This window comes from Bacillus rossius, chromosome 6, assembly GCF_032445375.1.
Source record: "Bacillus rossius redtenbacheri isolate Brsri chromosome 6, Brsri_v3, whole genome shotgun sequence".
Classification (NCBI taxonomy): Eukaryota; Metazoa; Arthropoda; class Insecta; order Phasmatodea; family Bacillidae; genus Bacillus; species Bacillus rossius.
The window spans coordinates 38,406,076-38,427,867 of record NC_086334.1 but is presented as its reverse complement, the minus strand read 5'-3'; the positions used below and the strand labels follow the sequence as shown (position 1 = coordinate 38,427,867).

Genomic DNA, 21,792 nt, shown 5'->3' with positions numbered 1-21,792 from the left:
AGTCGTGCACACTCGAAAATATATATATTTTTTCCCTGGTATCCACGTTTGTACTGTGCAGACGATCGATAATCCTGCAAAATGGTGTTAAACATGCCGGATTAAAAAAATTTTTTTTTTTAATTTTGTGTTAGTTGTTTGTCCTCACATGCACACTAAGGCTGGGCACACACAGAACGACACCACACCACACCCTACTTCTGTCACGGTTTTTCTCCTCGTTTTCTTGAAATTAATTTGTTGTCGTGATAGCCTTTTAAATATGGAGCTTCATCCAGCTCCATAATGACAGAAAATTAATTAACATTTTTACATTTGAATATTTACTTAAATTAAAGTAACGATGAAAAAAAAAACAATATTTAACTAAACACCTATCAATACACTACCATAGAGCAAATAAGGGTCTGCACACTACGGCATGCCTTTGCTGACAAAAGTTTTTAACATTGCGCACGCGCAGATAACTGCAGTCATCAGACGGTCAGTTCGCGACGAAGTTAAAGAGCAGTCGTGCGATGTCGTCGCCTCGTGTACGACAGCGACAGTTTTGCCACGTCTGGTTCTGGGTGCACAGTTTTTATGTAAAAAAAAAAATGGAAGTCAACTAACATCAGACAAAATGTCGTGTCGTGTCGTACCTCTTCTTCTGCGTGGACCCGGCCTTATTACTCCTGAACATTTTACAAGCGGACAAGGCAGTTGTAACTAACAATTTTTGTTACCCGGTAAGAAAAAAAAGAGACACGCATAGTTCGCATAATAAACTTAGACGTAAAATAAAGGAAAACCATCTCGCATTTTCAATTAGTCTAGCAGGTGTGATTTCTATAAAGTGTTATTTTATTCATTAAAAAATTCTTCGGAATTCGTTTCCTAATAAACGTATTTGCTTTAATAAGAGAATTATTTTTTTTATAATTTTTGTGAACATATAATTTAATATTACTTTAAGTAAAGTTCAGTGCAACAGGCCTACCTGGTATGAAATAAAACGTGAACGGCAGTGTTGGGCGGTGCATTCAGCGCTGGCCCCAGGGCCCTCGGCGAAGTCCATCACTGCAGTAATCGGCCCGGAACAGGTTCGCAGGTGTTGGCGACGACCGCCCCGATCGTAAATCTCCGCCGCCCGCCGCCCGCCGCCCCCAATCATCCCGCCGCCGCCGCGCGCCCACCTCCGCGAATTAATCAAACACGAACCAACAAGTAACTCCGCCGATGCTCACTTTGTTTTAACCCTCTTCTCCATGCCGCCTTCCATTAGGCCTGACGCTTGAGCCTGTAATCACACGAAGGATGGTTTCATACAGACTGCGATAAAATATTTTAACGGAACATACGACGAGGCTACGGTAGACGTTTGACGTTTCTCTTTAAAAAAATAAAAAATAAAAAAAGCTATATTGTGAGCGAGACGAGATTGCAAACAATTCCTAAAATACGTATGCTACTTTCCGAGACAAACGAAACCAGTTTTGATTTGTCCTTCGAAACTGTTGGTTCCGGACGCACTTCTTCTAAATCTTTCAAAACACAATTTAGATTTTGTGTAAAGTAAACACTATCCATATCTAACGCATATCGCTGTAACAGCTTCAGTGGTCCACATATTTACCCGCTTTTATTAAACAATTCGTACAAAATATAACTGCAGCTTGAATCACTAGGAGCGCCCTACTACTACCACCACTTGATTGGCTCACAACCCAAACCTTCCACTTTGTAAGAAACCTTCCGACAAAACGATCAACAATCTGCTAAAAATAGCACGTCAGCTTGCACCGAAACTTCCATGGAATCTTCCATCGTGTTATATAGCCTTTTTATAGCGGGGCCTAATACAGGCATGCAAAATTATGTATGAACACTGGCCAGAGTGCCAACAAATAACCTAGTGGCAGACAAACAAATTGTAAATTAAGTATTTTATTTTGTCCTATGAAATACATTTTCACTTCTATTAAGAAATTAAAAAATCACTAAAGGTTTAACAAAAATATTTATAGCTATAAAGAGTTTTTTTACTAGGAAAAAATATTTTTTTTTTAAATTTCCATTGTCATAATGTTGGTATTATAAATATTCTAAACAAACACAGTATTGGTGATGGGCACTTCTGCCATCTATTGGACTGTTGATAAAACGCCGCCATTATTTACGCACCAGGGGATATTTTATAGTGTCTACCACAGTGGGTTATATTGAAAAAAATAAGTCGTTTAGTGTTCAGGGCCGCAAAAAAATTATTTTCATCGCAGGCAGCTCGAGAGCGCGGTCGGTGCACGCAGCCGCTGGGGCAGACGTGGGCGTGGGTAAACGAGGCTCTCCCTCCCCCCCCTTCGCCGAGTACCGGTCGTGTCTGGCGCCCGCCGCCGCCGCCGCCGCCGCCGCCGCCGCCTCCGCCTCCGGCTCGAGTGCCCTCGGCGGTGCGTTGCGCCTGGCTGCGCCTCTCGTCATTACGCGCCTGTCCATTCACACGGGGCCTGTGCTTCACTGACCCACCCGACCAGTCCCGAACACAAGCTCAGTTCACTACTCGTTCCTGCAACTTCAAAGAAGGAATTTAAAAAAAAAAATGTTGCGTTATTTTTCACATTTCCCCCTCCACGATTTCATACAGTATTTTAAATTTCACAAGACCCATTCTAACCAACCACGATCAACTGGTCGTGCGAACTATTTCCCTCCCAGGTATAAAAAGAAGAAGAAAAAAACGGGTGAGTGTATTTTATTATGTCCGCGCGTTAGAAGTTGTACATACCTACTTGGCGTAGTAAAAAAAAAAATTAACTAACTTTAATTTTGCATGCAAAATAATTTATAGAAATAAAATAATTAAAAGGACTGGAGTGATATTACATATGAATCCGATTTCGTAAAGTATAGATTCAATCAAATTTTTAAAATTTAAAAAAAAAATACTCAGTATTCAGTATTAATATAAACATCGTGTTTTTCACATTTCCGTTCCAAACGACTTCCGTTCCATTCACGAAATCACTCGTACCAAATGCCGTGTACCGAGAGCTAAGATTGTTTACGCATAAAAAAAAATCGTACATGAACGTAAGCGGATTATCGGAGCACCTGACTCGGGACTAGTGAACAGTTGGTCCCCCGTTCATTCACGACGACTCGCGTGCTTGACAAGAAAAAAAGAATCGGTGGGGAGATGTGGTCGAAGGGAGGGGTGGGAAGGGGGAGCGCGTGGGCGCATGCGCGGGACTGGTTTACGTGTCCAGGCGACTGGACGTCAGTGCGTGGGAGGAGGAGGAGGAGGAGGAGGAGGGTGACTCACCGACGCCGCAACTCCTCTTCCTTTGGCGCCTTAGCTAGCCGACTGCCACGCGCTCCCAACACGCCTGCTCCGTCTCTTCGACTGAGTCCGAGCTAACGACACGGGGTGCTGTCATAACTTAGAAACACACAACTTAGAATTTTCTAAGTTATGACAGTTCTAAGTTATGACTTTCTACGTTATGACGTTTCTAAGTTGTGTGTTTCTGCGTTGCGTGTTTCTAAGTTACGTGTTTCTAAGTTATGACAGTTCTAAGTTGTGTGTTTCTAAGTTGTGATAGTTCTAAGTTCTGACTTTCTACGTTATGACGTTTCTAAGTTGTGTGGTTCTGCGTTGCGTGTTTCTAAGTTACGTGTTTCTAAGTTATGACAGTTTTAAGTTGTGTGTTTCTAAGTTGTGATAGTTCTAAGTTCTGACTTTCTACGTTATGACGTTTCTAAGTTGTGTGGTTCTGCGTTGTGTGTTTCTAAGTTATGATCTTTCTAAGTTGTGTGTTTCTAAGTTACGTTGATTTTTCCAAGTTTTCTAAGTTATGACAGTTTTAAGTTGTGACTTTCTAAGTTATGTGTGGTTCCCTAACGACAAGTCTCGTCAGAACAACTGTGTTGAAGCGCCAACTATGGGGAGGTAGGGAGCGTTTCAAGAGTTCCAGTTCCCACGCGAGATGCAGATGTGCGGGGCGTGCGTGGCATCTTCGGGCGTAGTTATCAACTTCAGTTGAGGTTGTGATGCCACCGCCTTATAACTGATTCGAATAATTATTTTGGATGTGCGCTACTGCCATTTTTGCACTGCATTCGTAGAGCGAACCCGAAGAACGGACAACGGAATATGAATATACACTACACACAGAGAAGAAGACAAAATCAGCCGATGTTAAATGGACACAACAAACAGGTAAAACACAAATGCACAAACTGTTAAAAATATTCACCTAAAATTTACGAAGAAATCTGGTAATAATAAGTATATCCAGAATTCTACCGTTTTCTTCGTAAATTTACAGGTACTAAGTTCACTTGCTTTGAACATAAATTCGCAACATTAATCTTGGCATATTGTCAAAACATTTAAGTACGTGTTATTTATTACTTCTGCAAAAACACATATATATTTTCCACGTATTTTTGACTCTAAAAACAAAAACAAAACAAAAATTGTAATTCGAAATACGGCGTAGTTTCTAAAAAAAATCCAGTTATCAGAAATTACAAAAAATTATAAGAACTCTTCGTTTATTTGAGGTTGATTCTTAGTTTAAAGTCCGTAAATTGTAATTTCGAACACAGCGATGTATATACACATATGGGCGTATATCCGGGAAGGGGGAAGGGGGCGGGGTGCCTCACCCCCCTCTCTGGAATTAAGAAGCCCTCACTGAGAGGGCCAGTCTGCACTTGCAAAAAAAACGTGACCGTGAAACGGGTTTTGATGTCAAAATCATGTCTTACGGAAAACTTTCTGTATATCTTTTTTATTTAAAGTGTACTGCTTATGTATTGCATGCATGTACAATCCCAAAATATGGGGGCGGTGTACAACACACAAGCAACGCATCCAGAGATGACATGTCGTCGGTTAACCCCGCTTGCAATACTCCCCCTCCCCTTTCCAGCTTGACTCGGGCGGGTAACAGCAATCCAGAGCCCGTCAAGTAAGAAGAGTGGTCGTCGCAGGTGTGCCTGCCCTCGCTAGCCGCTTGTCACCTTCCATGGGGGCTGGACTCGATGCACAGGGGGGTGGGGGGGGGGTCGACGGTGTGGACGAGTATCGACCCGCGGGGACGCCGGAGACAATGGCGCCGCGACGCAGGGAGAGGCGCTTGCCCCGTCGCGTCGTTGCGGCTGGGGCGGAAAAGACACATCGTTAATTAGCTGTGAGCTGAAGCTGGCGGCACGTTTTTTCACAACTATAGACCAGACACCGCGGCCCTGCACAGTCCTCGAGAAATGGTTAGCCTTGAATCGGGTGGCTGCTTGAGAAGACGTCATCGTCTGCTGCCAGGAGTTTACAACGATCACTGCACCTCGTATCAACTACTTTATTTTGACGTGACAACGTCTAATAAATCGATGCACGCCGGCTGCACGCACGAAAAAGTTTCCCGTAACGCACATTGTCCCACTACGGTGTGTCCCATTACGCACATTGTTCCGTTACGCTGTGTCCCGTTACGCACCTTGTCCCGTTACGCTGTGTCCCGTTACGCTCATTGTACGCTTGCGCCGCATCTATCGCTCTTCCACTCGATTGACCCATGCGTCCGAGAGGAGAAGAAAGACAGCGGCAGCACACAACTTACATCTACACGTGAACTGTTTCGTCGACTGTTTATAAAGTGAAGTGAAAAGTTAATGTGGTGTTCATTGCTTATTACAACAACAATTTCGGAAATAAAGGTTAATTATTCTTTAATTTTAAAAATCCGATTAATAGTATAATTTCAAGTAATTATTCTTTTATTATTAAAATAAAAATGATTCAATTTTATTCATAAAAATTATGCAATCATTTCATCAATGTTTTGCTACGACGTTGTCACGTTAAACTATCGTGCGTAAACCGACTTTACAGACAACCAATTTTTTTTTTGTTTGCAGATCCAGTTGACCTGATCTCCCGTAGAAACTACGTCCAGGGTTCCGACCATCCTTGTGAACCAAGTTAGACAAGGATCAACAGCAGAGTGAGTTGCCGTCGAGTCAAGACTCCAGTGACGTATGTAGATAGTGGTGTGATAACGTAAGGATGATTTTTTTTTGTAGAGACACTGCACCGAGATTTAGTGTGAAGTACCCCCAAGTTATTAAAACCAGAGACTTGCGTAAATTTAAGTGGAAAACGCCAAAATGATTTCAACAGATTTTTAAAAATTGTTTAATTTTTCATATTGATAATTTGTATTTGTTAAAGCATATATCCCATATAAAGGGATTTTTAAAAAACCAAACATAGTGTCTTTTAACAAATAAATTCAATGCCAAAAACTCCAATGATTTCACAGGTAAAACTCAAATTATAGTTGACAATCACTGTTCAATTTCGACATTCCACTAAATTAAATAATTTTAATGACACAAAATTAAAAAAAAAATGTTATGGCCTTAAAATATCGACAAAAAAGTTGCCTTTCGATTACAATATCTTTCCCTTAAATAAACCTTGTTTAAAGCAATAGGGCCATCCTTTGAACACTGCGCATATTTCCCACTACTTACGATACACTTTTTAACTTAATGTAGTTGGCAAACAATATAAAAGCAAGTGAAAAATAAAAAACTAATATGATATTTTCAAATAAAAAATGTAAAGCTTTCACTGTATAATTTAATTAATAAAGTTTAATCTTTAATATATACGTATGGTTTAATATAGGTACTGTTTTAGCTTTATGTACTTTTTTCTTTTTCCTTGAAATTTTTTATTTACTTTACTGTATATATAAATTCTTTCTGGAAACATCTTATACTTCAAATTGTATTTTATTTAATTGTCCCTTTTAACTTTCAATCTTATAAAAAGTAATGTAAGTTTTCGTAAGTTATTTTTTATTTATTTTTTAGTCACTTGTTACCATTTCTACGATGTTTACAGTCAAAATACCGCACGTAGATTCAAGTGGCTGTTGAATTTAGTGAATTATTGTCAGAGTTGTAAAAATAAAAGCGGAAAATAAATTTATAATTAAAAAACTGTACCCAGTGTCGACACTCGAACTAGCACCGCAGGCCGGGTTCACACGAGCACGAGAAGCCTCGTGTGAACCCAGGGCGCGGGGAGCGCGGGGCAGAGACGACTTCGTGACCCGGGCGAGGTCCGAGCCCGCCGGTCGGGTCAGGGCTGTGCCCCGCCCACGCTCGCGGGTCAACCGCGGACCCGTTCACCCTCCCTCCCCTCCGCCTCCTCCCGCAACCGGCCGTGCCGTGTGGGGGTCAGTGGCTTCCCCCCCACCCCTCCTCCACAAGCCGCCTCGTCGCCCTGGCCGAGTGTATCTCCGCTCCTTCGGACTACACCCCGCACACTTCTCGCTCATTTGGGGTTTTCACGAAGAAATATCTTTAATATATATATATATTCCTACTCTGTATACTATTATAGAAATAAAACGATAGATAGTATTAATACGCTCATATCACTGACTCACTGAGACTGACTCGACTCCGTGACGCTTTATGATTTCTATTTGCATGCGCAACGTTTTGAACTGCTCTTTGCTAACCTGTTCCTCCCCGCATTGTTGCCGAGTCCGTGGCTCAAAGGTAATATGCACAGCGTCATCTTTTGACGAGGCCGATAGTTTCAGCATTTTTTTTTTCAGTGATAAATGGCTTATTTTGCCACGTTTCGGCCGCGTATTATCCGTTTCACGTAATTAAAGGTTGTTGGTCCACAACTTGCAAATATGAATACACCAACCGCTGTTGTATCAATTTTCGAACGCTAATGATAGTATTAAATATATCGCGAATAGATGTTAAGGCACATTTGAATCGAAGCATGCTTATGTTGTTTAGAACTCTATTCAACTCAGCACTTTCATACGAATCACCATCCTAGTATAAATTGAATCGAATCCACAGCAAGAAAGATTATTGGATGACCAGACACATAGAACACGCAATATAGTTTTTCAAGATATTCAATTCTTAATTAAAAAACATTTTTGTCGAAAATGTTTTTGTCATTTCATATATATAATTAATTCTAATATATAAAATAATTATCATTTTCAAATTATTAAAATAAATTGAATTTTAATAAGTATTTCATGTATATTAATTTAACGTGTTTGTGTTATTGATTATTTTTCAACGGGCATCTTGGGCGCCTTACAATAAACTAACTCGACAATATTAGCTGAAGTAGTCGGCGTTGCCCGGGCTTAATCCCTCTTGGGGGAGATGATTTTCAGAGCACCTCTCAAGTCTGTAGTACATAGAAAAAAAAGGGAAATTTTTATCTTTAAAAATTTTGTAGAACTTATTGTTAAAAAAGTATTTTTTTTTTAACACCCCTTCAACCCACCTTGGTAGCTGACATCAGGAAGATCCCGTTCTCAGTTGAAGGCTATGTAATATAACGAAAATCACTGCCGAGTTTCAAGTCTGTAGGACATATACCTGAAATAAGGAAAATTTTTGTACTTAACGTTCCCACAACCCCCTTCCATAGATGTTTAATATCTGGAAGTAAATGAAGTATTAAAATTTAATAACAGTCGCCAGGAGAAGCAAAAAGCATTAACAATGCAATTGCCGTTGGCATGTAGACGAAGGAAGAACAACAATATAAAATAGAATTGAAATATTGATCTTTTACGCCCCCGCAACCCTTCTGAGAGCTGATTTTCGTAAAATCCATTCTTAGTGCACCCTTAAGGTACGCAAGGAATATTTCCTTCAAATTTCCAATCTCTCAGGCCATCAGTTTAGTTTGTGCGTTTTCTGTCAGTCAGTTACAGTACTGTTTTATAGGTATAGATGATAAATAAAACTATAACTACACCCAACTGTGTAAACCGCCACCACCTCCCCTAAAAAATACTTCCGTGAAGTGTTGAAATCAGAACAAAAACAATGTATGTATAAAGATCACCGAGTTTGCTTAACTATATTGTCAGTAAAGAAACAAATTTCGATTATAATTCACTGGCATCATTCACTAACTTAAAGAAATTTCTAGTTGAATTTAATATTTTCAAGTTACGTAATTATGAAGTAATTATTCAAATGAATACCGATATCTGAACGGCTTCTTTAAGAACCTGTTTCTACCTGGAATTCAGGTGGGAAATTATGTGTTTATCAATCAACACGCTAAATGAAGATAACCTATGCGACATAAATGGTGATTCTATTTTCATCTTCTGCCTTGCAAGTGCGGGTTTTGTACGAAAATTTTCCACGCCTGCTTTTATCAGTTGCACGCAGAGCCATAAACCAAATGGGTTTGCTGAGCTTTGCAAAGCGCCCAGAGCAAATATCGTGCGCCAGCATACATTTCCGCACATTAAAAAAGGTCTAGCTAGTTGGTTAATTCCTACACAATGAATTCCTAAGACGTTGGGTGGTTTCTTCATAACTGTTAACAGAGTTCAAGGCAAATATTAATCAAAGGTGGTAAGCGTTTTGAGCAAAACGTGTCATTAGAGGCATGCAAAATTAATTTGGATTATTTGACACTCCCTAAGTTACTAGAAACCAATAACAAACATGCAAAACAAGTGTTGTCCAATGACAGTGTGGCAGCAACCAATAAACAAACGACAGCTTCTTCATACCATAGCATAGATTTTAACTTGGAAATAAAATTAAAAAAACCTCAAACTTCGCACGTCACTACGTATAAGAAATAATTTTCTTGGATAGTAGTTTAGTGCTGTCTTTTAATTGTGTGGTTGTACATACGGTGTTATGTGCAAAAGTATATGGCAAAGGCACGTCATGAGCGTCAAACCGTATGGGGTTTGACTCACAGAAGAAAAAAAATCCTTCTGTAATATAGTTGTATGTGTATTTGTGTTAGTGAGGAGGTGCTCCCTGCTGCTTCTAGCGCACGGCTCTGAACTAGTTGACAGGCCAACTACATATAAGATTTTAACGGTAACCCTAACATTATATGGAGGAGAAATAAAAATAAAGGTTAACGCAAGCCCCTTGAGTGTTTTCAAGAATTTATACTGTATGTCTCATGCCTAAAAATTATTCCGAAAACACTTGTTTTAGCTTTTCCCTCAACTAAAAACACTGTTTAAGAACTATACTCGGAAACAAAACTACTTATCTGCCCTAGGAGATTTTTTAAAAGCTTTTCGTAAACAGATAAAATTTGAATATATTGCACAGTTTTGAAATCGCGTGGTTCAGATCCCTTTCACACGGGGCGACTGGTTGGTTCCACTGGTTGAACGGACGGGTGTCAAGGTTTGCGGCAATGTAGCAGACGATTGGGAACCGTCAGGACCCCATTCGCAAGCAGTCGACTCGTCCGCTCTAGCCCCTGTACCATTCACATTCTCACCCCCACTAGTAGACTCGACTCCTGCTTTGTCGAGTTCTAACATATTACTGACCTCCCGTTGAGAAGATAAGTTGAATCCAAACGTTGCCAGCCCAAAAAGAGTCTTCACTCGACAGTCAACTGGTTGAGAGTCAACGAGGCAACTTAGTTGAATCAACCAAACGGGGCGGGTGGAAATGTACCATAATGGAAAAACTAAACTACCAGAAGTTTAAAGTACAAGGGGGAATTCAGCTATAATTTCTTACAAACTCCATGTAATGAATGCATCGACATCGCTCTCAGATAAGTGTATAGAACACGTCGATAGGTAGCGCTGTCAACCCCAGCAGTTTCTTTGGTTAACTTAAAAAACCACAGATAGAACTTCTGACGGCGACTTTCTGTAGTTTCAGTCATATGTTAATCAAAAAGATCGCTCACGAGAGGAAACAAATGTTTCCCTCTCGTCCTTTTAACTTATGGTAGTTGTCCATTATGGTACTTTTCCCCCTGTTTCGAGGACGCCAGGAGGAATTATGTCATTATTATAGTTTTCCGTGCCCCCAACAAAACTGCCTCGTCCAAAAAAGGGTCCACACATCGTGAGTGTGCCCAGGTAGGCTGGGCCCTTAACCCGTTGGCAATACAGCTTTAAAAAAAATGAAGATGTGAAACCGTAAGGATAGTCAAAAACACAGGCTGTAAGATTAATTACGATAGTTCACGTCGATCACCGATGTTTACCGCGCACGTTTAACGAAGCGCGTGCGAGACTATGAATGCTTAATTAGCGTTATGTTCAAAAATAGAAGAAGACTGGTAGTCATGCAGTGACTAGCGAACAACGTTTCAAGTCCCGGTTGCTCGCGCCGGTTGTTTATGGCCGTTGCTCGTACGCGCGATCATTTTTCACGCGAGACTTAACTGCAGAGAGTTGCATTCCCCCGGGGCAGTATCCCATCCTTACCACCCCCCCCCCCCCAGTCCCACCGTCCCCCCTTCCCCCCCCTTCCTCCTCATCACTCTTGAGAAGCGACAGTGAAAAGTGTCCATCTCGACGCGTGACGTATGACCGCACGCGCAATAACAACGCGCTCCGACAAATGTTCATTGCGCGTGACGTTCGTTTGTCTTACTCGCCGCACGATGCAAGAAAAACTTTTCATTCACTTAACGTAAGTCAGACGCCCAAATAAATCTACGTTTTGTCATCTTCTTACTGTTTTTATTTTCTGTTTTGATCAATGTTAGATTAGGTGTGTTACATAAACAAAAGTTATTGCATAAATTATTTTAATTTTGTCGGAAGGGTTAAGCTGGATCTATTTCATCCGTCCGTCACCCGTCCATCATTCAGCCACGTGACATTCAGCCAATCAGATGGCCCGAAAATTCCATCCGCTCGTCCATCAAAACCTTGCTAAACTTTAACTTTCGACGGACGGACGGATGAAATATATCCTCAAAAATGTCTAAAAGACATTGTCTTTATTGTAAATGTTTTTTTTAGTTTGTTTCTTCGTTCAGCAGCTTCCGTATTGTGTTTTTAACTTGCATTCTAACACGTTTTGAGTTTGCTATTCGAAACAATAATTGTCTGAGACACAAAAAAAAATTAATAATGCACAGCAACTCGAAAATATATTCAAATAAATATATGATCGTCTAACTGGTCAAAGTTTACAAGAGAAATTTCCTTGAAAATATAATCCTCATCAGTTGTTGGGAGCATCCAAGTATAAAAATATTATATGGACAGACGTGCGGATCATTGTGAATCGCTAGGCTTGTTGACGGACGGACGGATGGCGGACGTACGAGTGGCGGAAGGATCATCGTGAGTCTATCTTAACATTTCCCACGTCTAGGTGGTAATAACATATGTATTGAAATTCTCCAAATTTGTGAAAAATGGACGAATTCTAGCTTTTTTTTTTCGTTCCAACCGCAAAGATGCATGAGTGAGCGGAGAACTTCCGTCATGTTCGGAACTGATCGAGAATCAATGAATCTTATGCTTCCCCAAACCCGAGGCGGGATGTAGGCGTGGATTGACATCCCGCTCGTAATGGCTAAACAAAGAGGAGGAATCAGAGGGCACTCGGTGACCCAAGCTCGCTAAAGCAGCGAGGCTTGGGTTGCGTTCACAACTTAGAAACACACAAGTTAGAATTTTCTAAGTTATGCCTGTTCTATGGTGCGTGTTTCTTAACTATAAAGAGCCTAAGTTATGTTGTTCGGCTTTGTGTGTTTTTAATTAATTTCTTTATAAGTTATGACGGTTCTAAGATGCGTGTTACTAAGTTTTAATAATGATAAGTTATGATTTTCTAAGTTTGGTTGTTCTGTGTTATGTGTTTCTTGTCTAAGTTCTGACAGTTCTAAGTTGTGTGTTTCTAACTATGACAATTCTAAGTTAGGTGGATTTTTTTCGAATATTTTAAAATATTACTGTTTTTACGTGTGTGTTTCTAATTTATGTGTGTATACCGCAACGGTTGCGTGTTCGACATACTTTCTTTAATGAGCATTCAGGCGGTACCCAAGTGGTTCACTGCTCACTACCAACTCGGAGCTGTAAGCCTCTGCGACACGAAACCCTTATCAAATCAAAAGGGCATGTATGCTAGTTTGGTTTGAGGGAGTTATATGGACTGTAGACTAGTCTGCTATAATTATTGCATAATATCTTCAGTCACTCTCGTTCCTTTAATTTGACATAAGCTATATTCCTGATCCATCTTTGTTGTTAGTTCACAGATTCATTCTTTGACAAACCAGCGTGAGTCAGCGATTGCGTTCGTTCAAGATCCTTTTGTCCAACCACTATTCCCCCATAGCGAGAGTCGTCAATTCAAAAGAACGAGTTCTGGCAAAAGCAGTCCCCAGACGTCGGAGCGACGTATAGGGCGCCCGGCAGCGCCTGCCTTTCCGCGTCGCTGTTATCTGTTCGGCCGCCTCGTTGCGAAAACGGAACACCAGCGGCTCAATCCACCTCCCCCCCCCCCTCCTCCTCACCAACACACACCCGAAGTGACCGCGTTGGGCAACCCTCGGGCCATATCGGCCGTCGGACACGCCCGTCGCCGCCGGCACCGCCCGCGCCGATAAAGGTCGCGGGCTACCTGCCACGACGGTGTTTCCCCGCGTCGTGGGTCGAAACTCCGTGTGCGAGGGAAACGACTGCCAGTGGTCGCGGTGCCAACCACGGCTCCTGCAGGAAGGCAGGACCGAGAAGGATGCGTTTAAAAAAAAGAAGTGAAATAACTATGTCAAACTGTTCTTCAGCGTACAACAGTAACACACATTCACAAGGACAAAACTAGTTCTTCCATCGCAATATTCTTCTAGAGAACTGTTCCACAGTAAATGTTCTTCTATAGCAATGTGCTTACACAACATTGCCAATCTAAGATACTTGAACAATTCGCGGTTTAGATGACATTCGCGATTGACCACACATCCGGGCAAATAACGCCAGTTCATTCATTGGCTGCTTGCCGACTCGTGAGTCGTCTCAACTGGTTCGTCTGTGATTCGATTACTTCTTCGGTTGAAGGTTCTTCATTAGTTCGCGGAGGTCTTCTCCAGATGAACAATTAGCCAAAAGTAAAAAAAAAATAACAGCGTGAATGTATTTATTCTTGAATCGTAGCCTATCGCGAAATGAATCCGCGAACTTTTCAGGTCCTTTGTCATTCTACATTAATGCTCCACTAGAGCAAATTTATCTTTACAGCAATGTTCTCCATCAGCAGTGTTCTTAAACAAAGTTGTTCTACAGCAGTGTACTTCTATAGCAGTGTTCTTCTGTAGAAATGTTCTCTGCTGTGTTCTACACACACGCAGAAATGTTCTGTGCCGGGTTCGAACCCTCGTGACGGAGGAGGCCGGACGGATGGGCGCCGCCGCGGCGATGGACGTCTGCCATCAACCAGCCGCCGGCGACACTCCTCGTGTCCTCGAGTTCCCACGCAAAGCGGCTCGCGAAAGACGCGTACTGACCCCTGACCCGCCCGCGTCGCACACCCACCCCGCTCCCCTCCATCCTCTCCCTCGTGCGAGCGACGGCTGACAAACGGCGCAAAGAGGCCCGCCCGCCGCCTTCGCTCGTGTTCACGATTATTTTGATTCGTTCTTAACTAAGCTGTGTTGTGGAAACGTCTCTCGGAACCTGAACTTCATGAGGCTCGAGAAGCATCGAGAAGCACTCTCTCGAATCAGAAGATCGTCTATTATTATTGTAAAACCAGTCGTACACATGCGTTCTACCGTGTGGTTTGACGTCCAATAACGTTAAACAATCATTATGAATGTCATTTTCTTTTTAAACTACCGCTGAAGAGTATTTTATAATGCGCGCCACATGTCCGCGAGCTACAAGAAATAAAATTTTTCACCGCCGTCAAAAGCTTTCTGTTATGCTCGAGACGGCGTGGCAGTATATAAAAAGCTTGTTTACGCCCTCCCTCGGCCCTCGCAACCACGTGTGGTCCTGAATTCGACAGCGAAACGTTAGTTCCTTGTGGTGGTCGGGCTCACAGATACGTGGCATGTAGTATTGCAAGAGATATTTCGGTAAAAAAAATCCAAATTATAAAGAACATGAACATGAAACTCAGAGCTGGTAAAGAAAATTAATTTGTCTCTTGCAGCATCATTAGGCCTATAGAAATAAAAACAGCTCCACGAAGCACATTTGCAATCAGGACGACGTCGTTCTCATAGTAGACTGCATATGCACCAAAATACTCAATCCATCACAACAGGCTGGACGTTAAGGGATAGAGTATTATTTTTTTTGCTCCCGCGAATAGTGACGGGCAGAACGATTCAACTGACCGAATCGATTCATTTGAATCAGTTCCGTGTAACGATTCGTTTCATTTAGTTCTTTTAGTTCTGACACACAACGGGATCTGGCACATCTCAAGAGTCATAACTTGTTCTATTCGTATTCGTACACGTTTAGGCGGCTGGCCTTGTCGCCTGGCTGATTATCGCAATCTTGTCGGCTCGGACAACTGAAATTCCGGATGTCTAGCCGCATATTGACTGTTAGAAAAAGAATGTGCGTGAACATATTTAAAAAAAATAAGCAAACAAAACCTAGACAATCCACGAATAATAAATGCAACGCGATTCTTGAGTCGCTAACCCCCCCACTCCCACCCATTTTCATGTCACCTTTTTTCTTTGATTAGTTATCGTTCGCTCTTGTGAACATGCGCACACTGCGATTTCTGATTAATCTTGATTCCCGACGTGGAGTCTTTTTAAGAAAAAAATCTGACTGGCCGGTTCACTTTCCCCGTTCTCTCTACGTTTTATTTTCTTCCAAATCGAGTTCTGCTTTTCGAGTAATTGACTCTCAAAGAACCGATTTTTTTTTTACATAGCGAACGAATCATATGCTTTCGTTCGCTCGATGATTTGATCATTTTGAACGAATCGTTAAGGCCCCCGCCCACCTAGGCACACAAACGGTGACAAAAACGCGATTTGAAAACTACTCAAGATATCCGAGTGGGGTATGTTCACGAAAAGCATTTAAGAGTTCGCTGAGGGCCGATAAGTAGTTTCGTTTCCGGATTACGTTTTTAAACTGTATTTTCAGAAGAGTTTAATGGCTGAAAAGCATGTTTTCAGAGTTATTTTTAGGCATATAACAAACGGTACATATTCATGAAAGCACTTAAGGGACTTGCATTACACCTTAATCTTTATTTCACCGCCATACAATGTTACGGCCACCGCTTGAATTTCATAATTGTCCTATGGATCACGAGATTACTGCGAACCAATTCAGAGGCGATACCGCGTTAGAAGCACCTGCGAGCGTCGCGCTTAATATCCCGCCTCACTAACGCAGATACATCCATGACGAGGCCTGCCCCTTAACGAACGACACATCACTGGTGCAGACGGGAGCCGTAAACGATCCCGGTACTGGGAGCGCCACGCCCCTGACAGCCAGCAAGATAGCGCCGTCTGGGTCGCGTGAATTGTAGGAACCCTTTTCCCAACTGAAGTTTGGGAAGCAACACATGTTTTTGTTTACGAATAATGTTGTCATATCAACACAGGCAGAAAAAATAATTGGTATTGCTTTTAAGAAGTTTCGAATTTGAGACAAGTCGGCTTCAGCGTTGCAAACGGAATTTTAAAAAAAAATTCACGACCTCCACTTAGCATACGTACGTATGCCTAAGATGGTTTTTTTTTGTTGGAGTCATGAAAACTCATAACATCGTAACCTATTAATATATTGTACGTATCCTGACAACATAATTTCAAAATGAGTTTGATCAGGCGAATGAATTGTCTACTGTAATGCAGTATCACAAAGTCAAATGTACTTAGAAATGTCTATAACTGTAGTTGCAAACTTGCAAAAAATATAATTTAAAAACAAAATATGTATGATCATCTATCTTTAAATTAAAATAATTTCAAAAACATTTAAGCTGAAATTTTAATTTCTGTTAATTGCTCCATTTTTGCGTACCAGTTTAAAATTAAATTTTAAAAACTGCAAATATTGCAGATTTATAAAATATCAACGGATTTCTTATAGTGTAATGATCACTTCATTTGGGACAAGAGCACTTGGTGAATGTACGTGTAGCGAGTGAGTTCAGAGCAGGTTACGCATGAATAAATCATGTTTTAACGTCCCTTTTAGATCTAGGTCATTAGAGACGACGAGGGGAGGTGAAATGAGAATAAAGATCTAACGGAATACAGGTGGAAACCCTTTCGCTCACGGTGACGTCTTCCGTTTGCGCAAATTCCAGGTTCAACCCCGCCGGGAATACAACCCGAAAGATGTTGGTGGGATCTGAATGAACTGGGCACACAACCACTGCGCCCCCAGGGCAGGTTATGATATAGTTAAATTAACTGAAAATGTATTTTCACGTACCACTGACGATTCTTCTTTAACATCAATCACAGCTACTTTCCATACCTGAGGAAAAAAACAAAATAAACGTGTTACTGTTACTACGACATAAAAATTTATTAAAAAGTTTTTAACTCCAAACACAGACAAACAATACGACACATCATCAGCACGTTTCCTATTGCCGGGCCGAATACCTTTTAAGCGTGCACACTAATTAATTAGCCACGCATTCATTTACTCTCTTCCGTAATTATGATGTAATCTCACCAGTGGCTGAACTTACCATGCACAGCGCGAGAAGATTTTTTTGGCTTGTAATTTTAGTGTTGCAACCAAACCAGACTGCAAAACAATCGAGCTACACGCACGACTAATGTTTATATCACTTGTCAAGCGTTAATGAATTATAAATTAAATTCTCCCGGCAAAACCATATTTTCTATACAAGCTACTTATTTTGGGCTACAAATAGTGATATATAACATGAGCTGTCCTGTTTCATACACACATCGCAATTTTCAGCTCTTCCCATGAAAGCCATAGAAGGGAAGGGTAGGGGAAAACAGTTTCAGACTCCTTACAGGTTCTGTCGGGCAGGTGAGGCTACACTTCCAACCTAAAAAAGCTATCGGCTGCTGGAGAGCTTATTTCAGACAGACCTAACCATTTCGCCTCCTTGCTCCTCCTTGATTTTCCCATCACACAAGCGTGTTTGACAGCTGTCTAGCACCCAGCATACCAGGCATTTGGTCTTCGAGGACCATTGAATTACATTTTGTTTCTTTCTTTCGCTCTTTGCTCGTGCTCCCCGGTGAATACCCCTGGAACTCTAGGCAATATACGTCCAGCGCGCGTGGTTTCACCCCGCGGGAAGTCGAACCCAGGTCGCCTTGGAGGGAGGAGAAGCTCTGGGCTGACGGCGCGGGTCGGCGAGATGGTCCACGCGGCGGCGCGGGAGGATGCTGACGGCGGGACGAGCCTTCCTCGGCGACGTGGAACGTAAACACGAGTCAACTCCCGGAGTCGCCGCGTGATTGACGGACAATGCGGCGCCGAGACGTCGGCGGGCATTGTTGCGCCGCGGGCCCCCGGGGTCGCCGAGGGGCCGACCTGCCGTCGAAGAAGGAGGTGGGGGGGGGAAGGAGGAGGGGGGTCATCGGCCACCCCGCGCCGTCGTGTTTCCTCCTCGCGGGACGAACACCGCGCGCTTCCTTCAACCTCGGAGGCAAGTCCGCGGGCTTCGTGTAGCTAACGTAGTGTGTCTCCTGCACTACCTATATAGGTAGGCTACATTAAGTCACGTTTATATTACAAATAAGTAAAATAAACCTCATAAAATGTAAACGTCTTTCTTATTTATTATCAAAATTCTTATTTTAAACATTAATTAAATAACATAGTTGCTTAGCCCAATACCATATATTATATTGTTTTTTTTCACTGCAAATACCTTTAGAAGATGTATATATATCTTAAGAGAAAAAGATTTTCAATTGAAAGATACGTTCTTGATTTCAACACTCGTTAGACCGTAACTACCTAGTGAGGCGGGATGATATGTGCGACGCTCGCTGGTGCTTCTAGCGCGGTATTGCCAGCAAACGCAAGGCTCTTCAACTAGCGAGCAGTCTTCTCGTCCTGCATAGAATTTGAGCGGTAGCCATAAAATTATATGCCTGAGAAATGAAGATAAAGGTGTAATGCAAAGATCTTTTGGTGCCCGAGCGTTTTTTGCGTTTATGAATTTTTTTCCCCGTGACAAACAGTGCAAACCTGCAAAGACGTATCTCCAAGAAATTGTATTATGCTTTGGCAGAGACTGTACGAAGTAGAGCTCGAAATCTTGTCCAAGTCGAGCTCGCAACGACTAGATGGAGCTAATGATGAACGTGTTTGCCGGGAGGAATGAACGGGAGTATCCCGAGAACACCTACCAGCTCGCGTACAATGTTAGAAATTTGTTAGTGTAAATTTACAAACTATTTAACGAAAATTTTAACTAAAAAAACTAATAGTTCTTCGTCTTATAATTACTGAATTTTCGTTGAAACTAGGCCATAATTCGACTCCCGAATATTATGTTTCATTCTAAATAATGGTAAACACACACATGGACAAAATAAGAGTGTTCTTGATGTATACTTAACTAGTTTATTTTTAATGTTTTCTTAATATGTATACCAAGAATATTCTTTTGGGTACGTGTCCAAAGTAAATGAACTGAGTGTCCGTAAATTAAGGAAGATAACCGTAAATTTACGAAGATCCTGGGATTATTTGTAACCAGCTTTCTTCGTAAATTGCAGGTGAAAACCTTTAACAGCGTATCACACTTGCGAAGAAAAAAATCCCGGATTGCGAACACGGTTGGCATTGGTGGAAGGTGATTAATTTGACCAATCAACAAATTGGCCTCAATTAATCATGGAGTGACACCTATTAAAACCCAAGCCAGGTAATTGCAAAATAAGATGTCAATTTTTTTTGGGCTTGAACCCTCGCTTCGAGTGATTTTTGAGTAACAATGGGAAACAGAAATCATAATGACTGGACCGGAAATTGACCGCTGACCTTAGCAATGTAAAGTTTTTAACTGACCAAGGAGCTCAAATAAGTACATGTAATATCAAACAAAATGATATATTTATATAGCCTTTAGTCCAGAAAAATCCGTGGTTTCATTTCGTGGTGAGCTAGTTCAAAATTTTATACCGCTGGGTCTTTTCTACGATTGGCTCCCATTTTACTTGAAGGTCCCTTAGCCCTTAAGAAACCTTAGCAAGATAAGTACCGAATATCGAGCAAACCCGCAGTTGAGACATTTCAAGTCATCAGGAAATCAACAAATGGCATTTTACCGTGTGTGTAGAGGGCTGTGTACTATATATCCTACAGCTTTCATTGAACCTTAGAATTCTTACCAGTCTCTAATTAATGCTATTCGTCATATTAAATGAACCGGAACAGGGTGTCTACAAATACTCAGTGAACTAATTTCAGGACTTTTTTTGGATAGTTCTTTACAAGTATTTTTAATTAAAAGGTGATTTTTAAACCTACATGCAAAACTAAATTAAAAAGGAAATAAATTAAATACGGAATATTTTTCAATTCACATGAGCATACACATTTCTAGCAATAAAAAGACTAACATATTTTCAGAGACAATTTCCACATAAATTGAGCCGAAAACACCACTGAAATGAGGCGTCAAAAAAAAAACTAAATACAAGTTAGCAAAATGCTGATGTAAAGTGAAGTTTAGTGAATTTCATGACCAGTCCTTCAGTTTCCTTACTTTTTCCTGATTATCAGGACTCTCCGTGACTTGTAGACACTCTGTATAGGTTAATTTTTCCCCCACCTCGGAGATACTTAGCATGACCTGGGAAATTAACTCGTGGGGAAGGGTTGTTGTGTGATGGGAAGGGGGGGGGGGGGGTTTAGAATGTGGCGCATCCTAGTTCGGCAGCGGAGTCCCACGGTGCTCGTGCGAGCAGTGGTCCATAAAGGCGACGGACCGCTTTCCCCGCGTGGGAACTTCGGCCCTACTGCTCGCACGCGGACATAACCTCGTACGGAGAGTGAGAGAGAGAGAGAGAGAGAGAGAGAGAGAGAGAGAGAGAGAGAGAGAGAGAGAGAGAGAGAGAGAGATGGAGAGGCGGGCATGAAGGAAAACACGTCCCGGCCGTTGTTTGGCCTCGTGGCACGGGGCGAAGTGTCAGGAGCGACAAGGCCCCGTTATGACAACTCTTATGAGTCCCCGACGATGTAGCGTGAGGTGAGGACATGGTTATTCCCCCTTATGCGTGTGAGTTGCGGTACTCTGTACAATTATTTTTTGTAAGTGGAGCAGAAATATTCATGTAAAATTACAAATATATAAATATGTTTTTGTACTTTAAAGTAATTAAAACTAAAAAAAGTTATTTAATATTTAGCTATCATTTAGAAACAAAATTATAATTTAAGTTCATAAACACTGCGCCCGTGACGCGATGTAAGTATAACATATATTTTTATATGTAAACATCTTTAGCTTTGGGTAGCACGACATTGGTTGGGAGTAATTTCGTGAATGAAACTGTTATCGTTTGCAAGCACGATAACAAATGAATTGTTCTTATCTTTTTTATCTTTTATAGGAGAAGTTTCATTAAGTAGTTTAAAATTTCAGTCCGCAAATGTAATGATTCGATGGTCTACGTAGCCGTTTCGGCTGTGAACTCTATCTGCGTGCGCGGAAACTACGTTTCTTTTTGGTGTCAGGAAATGTAGTTGAAAACAAAATTTGCGTAAGAATGTTTACCACGCTCGGCATTATTTTAAAAGAATTAAAAGTTGAATCTCGTGTCTTGAGTTTCGTATTATAAGTGTGCTTGCAACATGAGAACACATTAATTTGCTTGTTACCGAGGTTAGATGTTACACATCTCTGGCGAGTATCTACTGAAATACTCGCTCACATTATTATTATTATTAATATTTAACCAGGAAGTTTTTTTTGCGTCCCCGAATTTGTGGCGATGACGTCACAGATGTGTCGAACTTTTATCGAATTTGGCGGTTCGTTGCGCTGTTGTGA

The 21,792-nt window shown here is 41.4% G+C and overlaps 1 protein-coding gene across 2 annotated transcripts in view; it reads right to left on the bottom strand.

Moving 5' to 3' along the window:
* Window positions 1–21,792, bottom strand: part of LOC134533053 (B-cell lymphoma/leukemia 11B) — a 218,055-nt gene that overhangs the window by 109,068 nt on the left and 87,195 nt on the right. The window contains exon 2 of one of the 2 annotated variants that reach the window (XM_063370240.1): window positions 17,226–17,270. The exons of the other annotated variant lie outside the window; for it this stretch is intronic. The gene's annotated coding sequence lies outside the window, so the exon portion shown is untranslated. The remainder of the gene's footprint in view (window positions 1–17,225; window positions 17,271–21,792) is intronic. 2 annotated transcript variants of the gene reach the window in all.